Raw genomic sequence first — 16,608 nt, 5'->3', positions numbered from 1 at the left:
ACTTCTCTTGATAACAGGGGGTTCTTTGGGAGAAAGGCAGAAGGCTAATTCCTGGGATCTCTTTGTTTCCTTAGCCAGTGACCATATATTGGGAGTTTATTTGGTGTTCAGAGCTAGCAAAAGCAAATGCATTCAGAGGGCTACGTTCAGCTTTAAAGGTCAGAATTCCTCATTCTCAGCCACCTCACCAGGTGACCTTTTCATAAGTGTTACATGACCCTTGTTCACCTTGCAAAGAAGTGTAATTAACATTTTTATTACTATTATTCTACAGCCAGCCAGTCATCACTGATGTTTTGGTGTGGTCAGCATCAGTTTCTTTTGAAGTGAAAGAACTTCTGCTAAACGTGTTAAAAAGAGATGTTAAAACTTGTGCCTGTGAGGACAGCCCCACTATGCAAACCAATGGCTTCTAGATACCTCAGCAGCTCTGGGTTGCACTATGCAATGGTCATGTCTGAGCTGTAAGAGCTTGCTAGGATGACCCCAGGCCATGCAGAACTTGTACACTCCAAATCCTTATGTCAGCCCCCCTCTAACTGCATTTACAGCAGTGCTGCATGAGTTTCTTTCAGTGGGAGGGACTCACGGGGTTGATCTGCCCTTACTCTGAATATCTGTGGTTGGGCCAACTCATGGATTTGTGCTCAGGGCCCTTCTGCTGCCTGTTCACTGCAACATCCCTTTCCACCACAGAGTTTCTTTCTGCATATGTGTGGAAGTGACAGGAGAACAATGCTACACTTAAATAAGATCAAGTAAAACTACCTTATTGTTGGTGACAGAGAAGTGTGAGACAGAGAAAAAACAGTGTTTGGCAGCACCAGCTTTTAGTGTGGCACCAGGCCCAAGCTGTCCAGATTTATGTTGATGCAGAGGAAGGGAGGAGTTTGATGTGGGATATCAAACTGCTTTGATTATCTTATACTTTTACCACAAAATTGGGTTTATTTTAACTGGAAATTACACCTGACAATTGAATGAGAAACATTGAACAAAAAGTTATTGATTTAAAGTCTTAAGACTCCTACAACTTAAGGGATGGCAGCCCAAACCTAGCCCAGGGGTAGCTATGGCACCTATGTTCAAGCTGAGCATCAACAAGCTCCCCAGGAACATACACACACATACACATACATGCACACATGCACATGGACACCCCTACCCTCCAGGCTGTTCATACCCAGAACAATTTGATCTACAAGTATCCTACACACACGTGCCCCTGTCGTCCTCCAGCACCCTGTCCCAGCACAGTCTCCCGTACTCATTGCGGGGGTACAGCAGAGTATCTCCTTCATGGGACACTCTGAATGCAATGTGATACCTGAAGTTATTGTCAGTGAGAGACAACAAGGAGGTTTGTTTAGTGATGAAACAGCAAGGTACAGCTGAGGATGAACAACTTTGTTAGAAGAGAGAGGTATAACCGTTGAGTAAGAGCTTTACTGCAGTGTAGGTGAGTTGCTAGGTGAGGCTGAAGTGAACAACCATTCTCAGTCTTTTTGCCTTTGATCATATCTTTTAGAACAGGGTTGGGAATACAAATTCTGAAGTTATGTCTGAGAGCATTGTCCAAATGCTTCTCTAACTCCAGCAGGCTTGGTACTGTGACCACTACACTGGGGAGCCTGTTCCAGTGCCCTTTATGGTGATGAAAAGATTATTAAGAGCAAATATTTGGAGGCTAGAGAGTGAGAACATGTCTGTTGTTGTTTTAGCATTAATAGACTGTTTCCTTTGAGCATCAAATGCCTTAGTTATTAATTCTTGATGTAGCAGCTATATACTCTCTGACCTCACTGTAAAGAAAAAATATTACTACCCACTTCAGTCTACTAACATTGGGATTAAATCCCTGGGAGGTGATTGTGCCCCTCTGCTCTGCCCTCATGAGGCTCCACCTGGAGTACTGCATCCACGTTTGGGGACCCCAGCACAAGAAAGATGTGGACCTGTTAGAGTCCAGAGAGTCATAAAAAGATGATCAGAAGGCTGGAGCACCTCTCCTATGAAGAAAGGCTGAAAGAGCTGGGGCTGTTCATCCTAAAGAAGAGAAGGCTCTGGTGTGCCCTTACTGCAGCTTTTCAATACTTAAAGGGGGCTTATAAAAAAGATGGAGAGCAACATTTTGCTTGGTCAGACAATCACAGGAAAAGAGGGAATGGTTTTAAACTAAAAGAGGGGAGCTTTAGATTGGATATTAGGAGGAAATTTTTCACTCAGAGGGTGGTGAGGCACTGGCACAGGTTGCCCAGAGAAGCCGTGGATGTCCCATCCCTGGAGGTGTTCAAGGCCAGGCTGGATGGGGCCTTGGGCAACCTGGTCTAATGGGAGGTGTCCCTGCCCATGGCAGGAGGTTGGAAATAGGTAGTCTTTAAGGTCCCTTCCAACCAAACCTGTTCTGTGGTTCTGGTTCTAAAAAACCCTAATGGTTGGCTGAGAATTGATACTTAAGAAAGCAAGGGTAGTGTTCAAATGAAATACGGTATCATAACAAGGACTTCAGACTATTCAGTGTCATTATATTATTTATGCACATCTTATTTGTTGCAGCAAAAGATCAAGGTGTTATTGCCATTTTCTATCTGAGGAAACTTAGACAAGAAGCTTTCAATGGTGGTGGCACAGGTAGAAAACAAAATCTAGTGTGCTTACTCCCAGGTTGCTTTTTGAGCTGGAGATCATTTGAAACCACTTTGAACTTTTAACATCTGATGAATTTTTAAACATGTGGCCCTACATGAAATGTCTCAGTCTAGCAAACAGGATAGCCAGTTTGATCCTAAAGTGCATCAATCATGTCATTGTAGGTGCTGAAAAGTGGCATCAGAGTCCAGCACCCACATTTAAAAGCTGAGTGCAGGAGCCGGGAACAAAGACTTTCTATCCTTGTGCCCACTTGCACAAACATCGCAGTGCTCTGAGCCTCCACACTCTTAGCGTGCGCCTCTGTGGGTGTAAATCACATGAAACGGATTCTTGGAAGCACTGCCCCAAGGAAGGCTGCGATGTGCCCACAGTTCCTGGGTGGCAGGCCCCTGGGTGAGGCACAGCCCTTCTAATTATGTCCAGTTAAGACCTTCAGGGTGGACCCAAAGTTATTTTCACAGTTTGCATGGAAAACATCTCACAGATCCAGCATACTCACTCTGTGGCATGAGGGCTGTAATTTGATAGGGAACCCTTTTTGTGGTGTGACAACCCACAAACACCCTTGGGCCACTGCTGGCAATGTGCCCGATGAGGAAGAAACAGAAGGCACTATCCCAAAAGGCTCCTGACCTGCTGACCAAATGGTGACCAGCAGTCTAGTGTTCTTGAACATGAATTTGGCTATGGATTTTTTGTGAAAATTGTTTCTAAAAAAATGGTGTGCCATACAATAATTTACAGGCAAGCCTAAATCCCCAGGATCACAGTTGTTTCACTTGTGGGATGGTATATTGAGGTATATTCATAACTTTAAAAGGTGACATAACTAAAAGGTGACTGATGTCTGGTTCATGTAATTTGCTGTGGGCTCCTTGCAGACAATGCACTTGCACATGCAAGTTGATTCCTCTCTGTCTGTACACCTAATATGCAAATTTTATCCCAAAAATTAAAGCCCCCAGGGAGGAGATTCCGTCAGTGCTAGCCAACTTGTGGCCATACAACAACCTGAGCTCTTTTGAGGTCCATTAGAGCAGCTGCTGTAACAAGGAAAGGTGTGTTTGATTGCGGCTACAAATAACTGGCCATTCCAGAAGCATACTTTTGTCCCTGGGGAGCAGGTGAAGGTGAGTGGCAAAGCAAAGGCTTCGAGGCAAAGAGGCAGACAGCGAGGGTTTTACAGAGGGCACAAAACTCAGGCAAGGTACTTAAAACTCCCAATGCAATATTTAATAATCCTTAATAATTTCTTTATCTATTTTTCTTTCTTTCTTCCTTTGGTTCTTTCCTTCTCAAATAAATAAATAAAACCTTAAGATTTTTAAATCAATTTTGTGATTTGGTGGCAGGAATGGGGGTTTTACTTATCATTTGTTAATGTTTAGAATATCATATTTATTATTATTTAATGTATTTGTTTTAATCCCCTTAGTTGACATTTCTCAATGACAAATTCCAGGTACACCTGTGGATCACATGGTATTGTTTCTTCTTGTTTGCATAAACATACATAAACATAACTGTTCTTCCAAATCAAAAAAAAAAAATAAAAAAGAACTCAGAAACAACTTGCACAATAAACATATGTGTAAAATTTAGTATGTGGGAATGACAGATACTTCCAAGATCATGGAAACAGATGCCAAATAAGAAACAGTATAAGTTTATACAGCTCAATGGTCTCGAATAGGAGAGGAATTGTAAATCAGATCTACTTGTTTTGTTGTTCTTGATTAGTTTTAATTTTTCCTTTCAGTAGTTACAAATAGCAAACAGATTGATTTAAATCATTTTAACATTTGTACATGGTTCAGAGAGTGAGCAGTGATAGAAAGGTATCTTGCAGTAGGTAATATTTAAGATAACACAGCCTGTTGCTTTTACGGGATTATATTGGTTCTCGGGTACTTCAAGTCCAGATTTGTAAATGTGTCAAGTTCAAATTGCAGAAGTAGGATAAGCATCCAAGTTTAACTTCCGCACCCCCCCCGGTATTTGACACCTTTAAAGCTTAATGCAATTATTATGAATATGCATGTTAATTGTTGCTGGATATATAAAAGACATATTAGGACATACAGCTCTTTCACTAGTGAATTAAAGGCCTCACAGTGATTTATGAGTAATGAGATTATAGCTGTCATGCTTTTGTCAAAACTTGAATCCCTTCCAAGTAATATTTATATTATGAATATGATGCAATTATCTGTAGCAATATTATGACACCCACTTTTTTGGGTTTTGAGTATGGTCAAATTTAAAATACTGTTTGTGACTACTGGTGACATGCTTTTGTTTTGTTTGGGTTGTTTCTATTTTTCACAAGGCATGGAACGTTTTTTCTTTTGCTGGTAATAGTGGCTGTACAGATTTCAAGGAATTGAGTTTGAAATGTGAAACTGTATGTGAGTGCCAATAATTGTATACCTAATATATATACACATAAGTCAGTTAAATGCAAGGAACAAAAGACAGTTTAGAAGTTCAAAAAACTTTGGGCTGTATAAGTTTCTATGGTGAAGATGCAGACATTCTATGGTGAAATTCCTCTGATAGTTCTATAATGTGTGCTGTCAATGCAAAGGCAGCCATGCTCTGTTGTTTGCAGTTGCAAAGTGTTGGTTCTTTGGCTTGGCAATATGACATTTTGCTCTCTGAATCTGTCTCTTCAAGAGCAGCTAAACCTCTCAGTTGCATTTGCACCCTCCAAATAACAGTCTCCTTACTGGGGCTTGGTCTTAGTGTGCCAAGGAGGACTTTGCTGATTTACCATCTTGGTTATGAATTCTCTTGGTAAGATACCATGACTCGCCTTGATGCATCTCTGCTGTGGAGAGGTTTTACAAGGGTTCTGAACAAATCCAAAGTGCTGAAGTGCACACACAAGAAATCTACTTGCATTGCTAGTTTAACATTCTGCAGTTTATCACAGGTCGTACTGATCTGTGTTCAAGAACTGAGACTGTAGTACAGGTAAATAATGAATCAGACAACTCCAAACATGAGAAGGTTTATTTCCTGTAAGGTGCATCATGAATTTCCTGGCAGAGCTAGTCTAGAGTTCCTCAGAGTCTTTATAGGATATGACTGTGGTCACAGACTCCCGCAGAAAAGTTTTACAGTATAGTGGTGAGCCTGGAATAAGCTGGTCTTTTAATATTATACACACAATATCTTCAGCCAGCACATGCTCCTGATGAGAATTCATACCTTCTCCTGAAGTCATTGTAGAGATGCTAGCTCTGAGATGGAATGTATTCCTGATTTCTGTAGATATTTATACTTAATCAGTGGTTTGACAGACGGTTTATTAGAACAAAAATTCTGACAAAGGTAAAGTTTACGGCTGCTAGAATAGAATAGTTCAGTTGGAAGGGACCTTCAAAGATCATCCAGTCCAACTGCCCATCAACTTCAGGGCTAACCACTAGTTAAAGCATATTATCAAGGACGTTATTCCAAATGCTTCTTGAACACTGACAGGCATGGGCACCAATCGCCTTGTTGGGAAGCCTGTTCCATTGCTTGACCACCCTCACAGTAAAGATTTTTTTCCTAATGTCCAGTCTGAACCTCCCCGGCATGGTTTTGTGCTGTTCCCAAGTGTGCTATCATCAGCCACAAGGGAGCAGAGACCAGCACCTCCCTCTGCACCTCCCCTCCTCAGGAAGGTGCAATGAGGTCAGCTCTGAGCCATGAGAGAGCAATGAAGTCACCACTGAGACTCCTCGTCTCCAGAATAGACAGTCCAAGTGTCCTCAGCCTCTCCTCACAGGACATGCCTTCCAGCCCTGTAAAGAGCTTTGTTGCCCTCCCCTGGATGCTTTCAAGCATCTTAATGTCCTTTTTTTACATTGTGGAGCCCAGAACTGCTCACTATATTGCTGATGAGGCCACACCAACACTAGTATAGTGGGAGAATCACCCCTTTTGACTGCCTGGCTGTGCTGTGTTTAATGCACCCCAAAATATCATTTGGCTGCCAGGGCACGCTGCTGGCTCATGTTGAGCCCACCATTGACCAGCACCCCCAGGTCCCTTTCTGCTGAGCTGCTGCCCAGCCACTTGTCTCCCAGCCTGTGCCTGTGCCCAGCACTGCTCCGTCCCAGGTGCAGCACCTGGCATGTTCCTTCATTGAATTTCATGATGTTGTTGATCACTGTTTTCCTACATAGATTTCTACCTTCCCTGTTAGTTCAATATCAGACATTTAAAAATAAAGACAGAAATGCATGCTTAGCTTCATAGGTCTGCATTACCTCAGAGGAAGGAACTGGTCACTTGAACTCCATTTTTGCCTATGCCACAAAGAGAACACAACATTGTTGGTCTCCTAAAAAGTCCGTGTAAGAGTGAATGACATACGTAAAGCAACATGACATCCTACCAGAAGACTAAAGTGACGACTTTCCTAGTGTAAGAAATTAGATGATCACTGGACACCTTGTACTCACCTCTGATGTCACTTTTCCCTGAAGTGTACCAAAACTTCTAGTATATTGGAATGTCTGGTACGCCAAAAACCACCCCTAGATAAACAGTAGCTTTATAAAGTGTCATGTTAAAAAGCAGACTGAATTTTACACAGCTTTGCAATAGATTGTAGCTTTCTCTATCATGCAGAAATTAATGCTGCTATCTAGAAAGGGATTCCCCTTTGATACTGAGATTGCACGGCAATCTGTTCTTGAAAAGATAATCTTTGCAAAACTGTGCATTGACTGAGAAAGGTGAATTATAGAAGAAGACAAATACTATTTTTTTCAACTTTTCTTTTTTTTTTAATGAAAATTCATTTTAAGCTGAGACCTGGGTCATTTCATAGGTTCCTGTCACCTACCTGTGGGGATTATGTTAGGAGCTCAGTTACCTTGTAGCAAATGAAGGAAGATGGACTTATTCAGAAGATGGCTCCTGGGTGGCCTGAATCACTTTCTAGAGCTGCCTTCTTTCATGGTCTATAGATGTAACCAGTGACAACCATGCTCTTACCCAAGGAGTCCCAGATGGGTGCTCGAAGCCAGAGGGTTGAAATTCAGCCATAGACCTCATCCTAGCTTCATCATATGGCTCCTGGAGAAAGAAACTATTTTTTTTTCCAATGTGGACTGCATTTACATAAATTTATTCTGTTTTTTCTTGTTGCTGGAATAACATACTCCCTTTTCTGTCAAATTCCACACTCCTCCTTCCTGCAAAACCCATTCTTCATCCCTGTGACTTTCATAAGGATCAGACTAGAAAGATACCAGCAAAGAAGCTGATACAGATAAGCAATGTGATTTTTTTTTTTTCCATAGTCACAGGATTTCTTCTGTGGCCATGTCTTGAGCTCTGTATGCCTGATGCTCCCAAACTCTTAAAATAGCATTCAGTGAAGCAATGTGGCACACCAAAATTGTTTGTTACACAGAATAATGCATTAGTTAAGTCTTCTGCAGGACTGGAATTTGTTCCATTTAGTCCAAAATAAATTATAACCTTGTCCATACTTTCTACACACTTGCAGAGCATGTTTGCATGTACATTCCAATAGCTTTATAAATAATTATGTTCCGTGTGTGATAGAAAATTTCCAAGGGAAGCATCAGGATTATTATTGAAAAAGTCTTGGAAAGGATTAAGAATAAATTAATTGGGTCTGATTTACAAATATTTAGTTATATTTTTGTAAGCTCTGTGGAGGCATAGGGAGTATGCTAGGTATGTCTAGCACTGCAAATACAGAGTGCTTTCACTGTATTATTTTTGCCACTTAGTGGTGAGAGGCTACATTAAAATGATTTAGTAAAATTTAGAAACTTGCAGAATCTCAGTTAATGAGATCTCTGTTCATTATTTTTGGACCCGGCTCAGTTTACTATATGATGTGCCTGTATCCTGAAACTATGATCTAACTATTGAAGTTGCTGGCCATCAATTTCAATTTGGCCTTCTTTTTTACTATTTTCCAGGAAGGTGAACTCTGAATTAGTATATCTTTGCTTAATCTCTTTGCTATCCTAATCTCTACACCTATATCAGAATATCTTAACTGTGTCTACCCTAGTATTCTAATGACTGTTTTCTCTGCAATAGACACCCATCCTTTTTTTTTTTTTTTTAATGATTTTGTACTTGCAAATATAATTATTAATTAATCTTAGCAGTGACTAATTGTATTTACAGATCTTGCGGGAAGACTCAAAAAAGCTCTACAAGTCATTTTCTTTTCCCCTTGAAGTTGTGCCACAACTTCAAAGAGAGAAAAAAATAGGATTTTATGCATTTGGAATAGCTAATACCATAGTATTGGATTAGGATAGAAGCTAGTGAGGATATCTGAAGAATATGGAGGGAGCTTCTTTCTTTGAATATGCATTAGATCACTGATCTCTTAGTTATTCGTTTCTATTTCTATCAACTGTAATACCTTTATATTTTACATTTTTCGCCTTTTTGAAATTATTCATCTAGTAGGCCTCTGTTGCAAAATGTGGGCAGGGCTGAAAACAGACAACTGTATATTAACCACTATGCTCTACTTCGAAAGATGTCAAGACGGTGGAGTAAATTGCAAAAGTAGTAGGTCCAGCTGCGTTATGAAAACCCAGATCTTCACAAATATTATTAATTCTGTAATATTTTCACAACACTGCTTAATTTATTGCAAAAGGAAGGAATGTGATATTTTACTAGCATTTACTCAAAGCAGCGTGATTTTTTTATGGCAACATTTTGAGTATAGTAAGTAACAGTCTTCTGTCATGCTTTTCAACAGCCTAGCACTGGCTTTGCACCAAAGAGAGTTTTAAAATTACACCATGTATATCATACTTACATGTCTAACTTTGTTAGTTACATGCTATGTTACACTGCACATGTTCAAGAGCAGCTGGGGTATGAAATCTGGCACTGACACCAAAGGAGGGTGAGCCAGACTCCATGTACAATAGAAATCAGTGTCTGGTCAATTTATATGCAGCTTCTAAGAGGCACAACTGACCTCTTAATTTTACCCAAACTTAGAGATACTTTGGGGTACAAAGCCTGCCTTGGGGAGTGGGAGAGACTAGTATAATGTAGTAGAGTAGAGTAGGGTAGGGTAGGGTAAGGTAGGGTAGGGTAGGGTAGAGTTGAGTAGAGTAGAGTAGAGTAGAGTAGAGTAGAGTACAATATAGTAGTTCTGCTGTACTCTGGAGTTTGAAAACCTTCTGCAGATTAAACACTGCTTTCTGAATACTTCATATCAAAAGTAACCAGATTTGAGTATTGAATATAGATAAATAAATAGCACCAGTGTGTTTCAGTGAAAATCTGTTCAGCTGTGCATAATGTACCAGTAGGTTTACTTTAAACCAGCTCCAATTAACTTGCAGTAGTTACACTGAACAGATTAAAATCTCTAATGAGGCCACTAAAATACACTGCAGAAATATTCTCCAGAACCTTATGAAAACATATAGGAAATATAAGAATGTGATTCTCTCCTATTCCTTGCTCTAGTGAATTTGTTGATGATGTAACAAGGTTTTTCTTGTTGTGTTTTGTTTTGTTTTGTTTTTGTGTGTTGATATTTCCCGCCTCTCCCCACCCCTTCCCCCCCTCCCCCCCCCCCCAAAAAAAAAAAGGCAGGAATATTTGAATATTTTTAATAGGAGACCAGCAATCAGTTTACCAAAAAGTGAGCAAATAGGTTTTTCTGAATTTGGGGGTTTTGTTTACGCTTCCCATGAAAGGAAGATGGTGGTTAGGCACCTTCCAAATTACCAAGCCAGCTCCATACTTTAGAGCCATTGAGTACCATATGGTTCTGTATTGTATTGAGTTGCATGTGTCACTATGGTTGTATGGCTCTAGAGCCCTTCTTAGAAAGCGGTAGCCATCAGATAAAATGATCTATACAGGACATGGTTTTTTTCAACTCATTCTCTGAAGACAGAATATTTTAAAAACTTGGATTTTCTATTAGCTCTTCATAATATATCAGGAAATCGTTAGCTGTTCCCAGCAATGATGAAAACATATCCATTGAGTCAACAGAAACTAAAAATAGACACTTCCCTAAAACAAACAAAAAAAAAAGGAAAAGTGAAAGAAAGAAAGAAAGAAAGAAAGAAAGAAAGAAAGAAAGAGAAAGAAAAGGAAGGAAGGAAGGAAGGAAGGAAGGAAGGAAGGAAGAAAAGGAAAGAAAGAAGGAAAGAAAGAAGGAAGGAAGGAAAGAAAGAAGGAAGGAAAGAAGGAAAGAGAAGGAAAGAGAGAAAAAGAAAGAAGGAAAGAAAGAAAAAGAAAGAAAAAAAGAAAGAAAGAAAGAAAGAAAGAAAAAGAAAGAAAAAGAAAAAAAGAAAGAAAGAGAAAGAAAGAAAAAAAGAAAGAAAAAGAAAGAAAGAAAGAAAAAGAAAGAAAGAAAGAAAGAAAAAGAAAAAAAGAAAGAAAGAGAAAGAAAGAAAAGAAAGAAAAAGAAGAAAGAAAGAAAGAAAGAAAGAAAGAAAGAAAGAAAGAAAGAAAGAAAGAAAGAAAGAAAACATTCATATAAACCTCAGGCAAACCATATCAGTGATACAGAAAACATATCAAGAGCTCATGAATATCTTGTCAACACCAGAAAAACCACATCAAGCATGTGTATGTAGCCTGAGGGATGTCAGACAAGGGGCAGGGTTTTTCTGTGCCACAATTATATGGTGTCAAAGTAGACATCCAGGGCTCACTATTGAGACTGAGAAGTTTAGTCATGCAAAGTACATACTTATGAATTCCTTTAAGGCAATGCTTTAAAACTCCCCTCACAATATTTATTTATCTTAATATTCTGAAAAGCTCTTATTGACTACTGATAAGAAAAATACATATTTCAGAGAACAAATACAACAGAAATAGTGATTATTTTTAAACACATTTACTACTGGGAGATAATTCAGGAAAGAACTTAAATGGATTACCCACATGCAAGCCTATTATCTGTAAGATAATGTTATCAGTGCTTCACATTGTAAGTTAACACCATAAAGCCTATGAATCATTCAAGACTGGAGTCTAAAGCTCTTTAGTAGAGAAAAGAGATGTATTGATGCAGCATTAGGTCCTGTTCTCACAGGAGACTTTAGGGAACTGTACCTAACAGGAGTGCTTTCTGTGCTTACGCCACAAATACCATTACCAAATCTTTGGCCTACTGGAATCTAGTATGGTGGCTGCCATCTTCATACAAGCTATCCAGCAGGATTTGCCTTGAGATTTCTGCCACGATTTTTAAAGAAAATCTTAATAACAGTTGGTGTGCTGAAGCCCCTGCTTTCAAATACTGCTTTCTCATTTCCTTGTGCGCTACTGTCTGTCTACTTCCTTAGAATATAAAGAGGGACAGTCTTTTCACCCTGTATTTGCATTGTGCTTGCCACAGGGACACAAAGTTTTGGGCAATAAATGCTCTTTTTATCTTTATTCTTTCTCATTGTTTTTGCTTTTACTTATTAAAATGATTATTATCAAGTAGAAATGGCTACATTTTGATTTATTCCTACACAGAAAGGACTGGAAGACAAATCTTCCATCTGTTCCATCAACAGAGCCCAAATATAGCTGCTGTGATAGTCCATCATCGATTAGAGAAATGCCAGCTCTATTTGCTAAAATACCCAAAGGCTCCTCTAATGCAGGACTTTTCAGCTTAGCTGGTGCCCTAGCAGCTCTCTTAGTTGTCTTAAATTGTTTATGCACACTCTTAGGGATGGCTGTAAAGCTCTTGCTACATATGCATGACTACGTTTGCTATCCTGCTATTCCCAATTAACAAAAATAGAAGCATTATAAATGTCAAATCAATTCTGAACATTCCTCTACTTCATGAAGAGTTGGTCATTAATGGGGGACAAGTAATCATGTGAAAGAGTGGGCTTGGTAGGCTTAAACATGAGCTGAAACCCTGGGAAACAGCTATGCCTGGGTTTGCCAGGTGACATGCCCTGGAGGCTGCTTTCTTGACAAAATGAGACACAGCTGGGGTGGAGTAGGGCTAATCCTGTGCTCCTCAGCACCTAGACAATGTTACTTTGACATGATACCTGGATCATATAGACATTTTGTCAGCGCTGGACAGGCAAAATGAAAAGGCAAGAGGGCAACTGGAGAACAGGTTGCCTACTTTGTGGTGGGCAAGTGAAGAAGCAAACCAGAGCAAGGGCAGCTGAAGCAGCAAGGGAAAGTGTAGGCAAGGGAAAGAATTATTCCTTCTCACTGGGCTTAAAATTCCAGTTTGGTTTTAGCAACCACAGGGATTTACTGCCCTTTCAGTTGGTGTGATGAAGCCCAGTGGGTGTCCTCTGGTGACCCACTTTTGGGTCATGCCCCAATGCTTGTAAGCTTTTGGTCTGTCAGATCTCTGAAATAGGAAGTTTATTCTGATGTGGTTCTTGCATGTTTTAGGAGATGTTTTGGAGGGAGGTTTGATGTAGGTCATGGAGCACTGATGTGGTTTGTCTGTGTTTTTCCATCTGTTTTTGTTCAGGGAGGGACCTAGTTTGAGTTCTTTTCACCACAAGGCAAGTTCCTCATTTCACAGATTTTTGCATGATCCCCTTGCATTTTAGGAATGTCTAAAAGCCAAGCTTGACAAAACGTAGGAAGTATCTGATCCTGAAGAGCTGTTGGAAAATTCTCGCCCAAGATTGCATGCCACCACCAGCAGCACTGGCACAACAGTGGCTACTTTTCAGAAGGCATTGTGTAACCAAACTTTTCCTTGGGTTTTCAGAAATGCCTTAGCATTTGACATGTTTCAGTATATTTGAAATTCCTGTTGGTTGCTTTTTGGACACCAATGAAGATTCAGTGTAAGAGGGAGACCTGCACCATTAGCTTATAGCAGTCATAGATGGGCAGCTGGGTGCTGGGTGGACAGAATTGCCTACCATTTCCTTCTGGAAGAGGTAGATACCCTCTGGAAGTAGACTATCTTGTTGTATACAGAACTGGGGGAACACTGAAAGGAAGTTGCATGGGTCCTCTAAATATACAGAAAATGCATCTGTCTTTTTCCAGTTACTGAATAAAGAGATTGAGCATCTAGACTCAGTCTAGCTCCTGAGAGCGTCTTGAAAATATGATCTTAGTTGATGAAAGGGCAATTGAATTTTCTATCAGTTTCCTTCAGTTTAAGATTCATTGATCTCTGCAGAAGAAGCATTTTAAAGTATTCTTTTTAATTTTTTTTTCTCCTAGTTTTCCCTCTTCTATTTGTATTCCCGAGTGAAAAAGCACAGTTCACGTTAACTTAGAAAAGTTCACATTAATGTAAAATATGGCACAAAAGTAACTTCTGGTATATTAACAGAAAATCCATCCATCAGGTTCACCTAAGAGATGAAGTCTACAAACTGGTGTGTCCAGTAATGACAGAAATAGCAGAAAAAAATAAAGTTAGAAAGTACAGACAATAAGATTTTCTTCACTTTTGGCACATCAGCTGCTCTCCTTACAGTAGGGCTGCAAAACTGTGAGAGGAGGTAGGTTGAGTAGTATGTGGTGGCAGAGGGAAGGCATGACATAACTATAATAATTATCTCATTTCCTTGGTAGATGACTTAAGAACTCATGACTTGGGCTTTCCATGATGAACCAATCAGCATGTAGTGAATTTCCTAAAGATATCTGTGGGTACACACAGTGATGTGATGTTATCCTTGTCTTTGTTTCTTATTTCCACTTGTACCTGTGTATACAAACACATTGCCCACTGCTTGGGTCAGAAGACCATTTGACTGACCTATGGCTAACCCTGGCTGTGGTAGAGTTCACATAATTTGGCTGATAGCAGAGTGAAGAGCTGGAGAGGAAAGGCAAAAGATCTAATGGTAGCTGGCCAACCAGATCGAAAGGTCATTCATTTTCTTTCTTGTAGGATATTTCAGGGACAAGGAACAATGACTGTACCAAGAAATAATATTAGCAGATAGCCATCGACTTTCTTTTCCATGGTCTGGAAGTCATAAAATCAAATTGGAATTATGTTACAGCTTAGTGTGTTTGGGGATGGAGGGCTGAGCAAGGTAACTGAGGAGAGCTGTTTGATCCATGTGGATAAGAAGTATAATGTGGTGTGGTGTGTCAGGGACAACATACAGCTTAGGGTAGATGGTGTAACTTTAAGACTAACATTGTCTAACCTAACTAACTAACCTTTGCTATGTACCAGGTTCATGCAGCACAAAAAAATAACTAAGTCCCTAAATACCAAAATAATCCACAAGAATCATGGCCATTCTGTCATGCTTGTGCAGAAGGCTTTTGGCCCATCTGTAGTGTCAGCAGTCTTGAAGGACACGTAGACTTGCAACACAAAACAAAAAGACATAAACGACAGCCTTGAGGTTCTGCACTTAACTGCTGTAGTAAACCACCAAAGGGACAATGTTTGCTTCCTGAGCCAGACTGGTCTGTACTAAGCTATGCTCACCTGACTCTCAGTGTAGGATACTGGCACAATATCAGTAAATAGAAAGCAGTACTCAGAAGCCATTTACCAGGCTGAAGAATCAGTACAATCTGTGACAGGAAAGAATGTCTTGGCAACCATACTTGAACAACGTTTCAAGAGCAAAACTGAGACCAATCATGCTTCCAAATACTGACTGTTCAGAGACTTTTTTTTGAAAACAAGTAAAATTTATTACAAATGATTTTGTGCTGATCCCTCTTCTCTTATGCAAGATGATGTTTAAAATTGAATAGTAAAAAAAAAAGAACACCTAAAAACTCACTTATGAAAAAACAACCAACCTGAGAAAAAAGTGTTCTCAGATTTTGTTAACCACTGCTTAGAAGTGTTCTTGTCATGACAGAGTGTAATTGCTACTATAGGTAATGGTACCTGTTGTGGTTTAGCCCGGCTGGCAGCCAAACACCACACAGCCGTTGGCTCACCCTCCCCCCTCCCTCTCCGGGATGGGGGAGAGAAACGGGAAAGTGAAGCCTGTGAGTTGAGATAAAGACAGTTTATTAAGACAGGAAAAATAATAACAATAATAATAATAATAATAATAATAATAGTATTAATAGTAATAATGTGTACGAAATAAGTGATGCACAATGCAATTGCTCACCACCCGTTGACTGATGCCCAGCCTATCCCCGAGCAGCCGGCCCCCCACCCCGGCTAGCCACCCCTATATATTGTTCAGCATGACGTCAGATGGTATGGAATACCCCTTTGGCCAGTTTGGGTCAGCTGTCCTGGGTCTGTCCCCTCCCAGCTCCTGCTGCACCCCCAGCCTGCTCGCTAGCAGGACAGAGCGAGAAGCTGAAAAGTCCTTGGCTTGGTGTAAGCACTGCTCTACAACAATTAAAACATCAGCATGTTATCAGCGCTCTTCTCATTCTAATCCAAAACATAGCACCCTGCCAGCTACTAGGAGGAAAATTAACTCTGTCCTACCTGAAACCAGGACAGTACCAAAGTCTTTATTTCACTATTTTTGAAAGAAGTAGGGAACTACGTTTAACAATTTTTTTTTCTTCCCAACTCACACATTTTCTACGCAGTCTGGGAGAAAAAAAAAAAAACAAAACACATCAAGAGATGATATATACAAAGATAGCACTGTTGGTTCAAGAGGTACCAAACCACAATCTGTCAAAAGGAGGCAGGAAATACTACTTTCTTCCTCTGCTCTTACACTTTTTCCTATTTATCTGCATTGAATAGTTGGAGAAGGATGTTGGCTATATGGACCTTTGGTCTGACTCATGAGTCGTCTTATGTTCTGTCTCAGTTCTGGTATGGGAAGTATAGTAGTAAGAGGCATGATGTAAGATATTGCTGCTTTACTTTTCACAAAATCAAATACTGATGGTACTTATACCTTTTCAAGAATACAGAAAAATTGGACTTTTTTAACCTTAGATAAATATAAAATGTGTATCACATGAAAACCATCCTGTCATCAAAGCCAGTATAACGTTCATAGGCTGAAATAA

Source organism: Cygnus atratus, chromosome 3 (genome assembly GCF_013377495.2).
Source record: "Cygnus atratus isolate AKBS03 ecotype Queensland, Australia chromosome 3, CAtr_DNAZoo_HiC_assembly, whole genome shotgun sequence".
Lineage (NCBI taxonomy): Eukaryota > Metazoa > Chordata > Aves > Anseriformes > Anatidae > Cygnus > Cygnus atratus.
The sequence above is the reverse complement of the archived record's forward strand: the minus strand, read 5'-3'. Positions refer to the sequence as shown.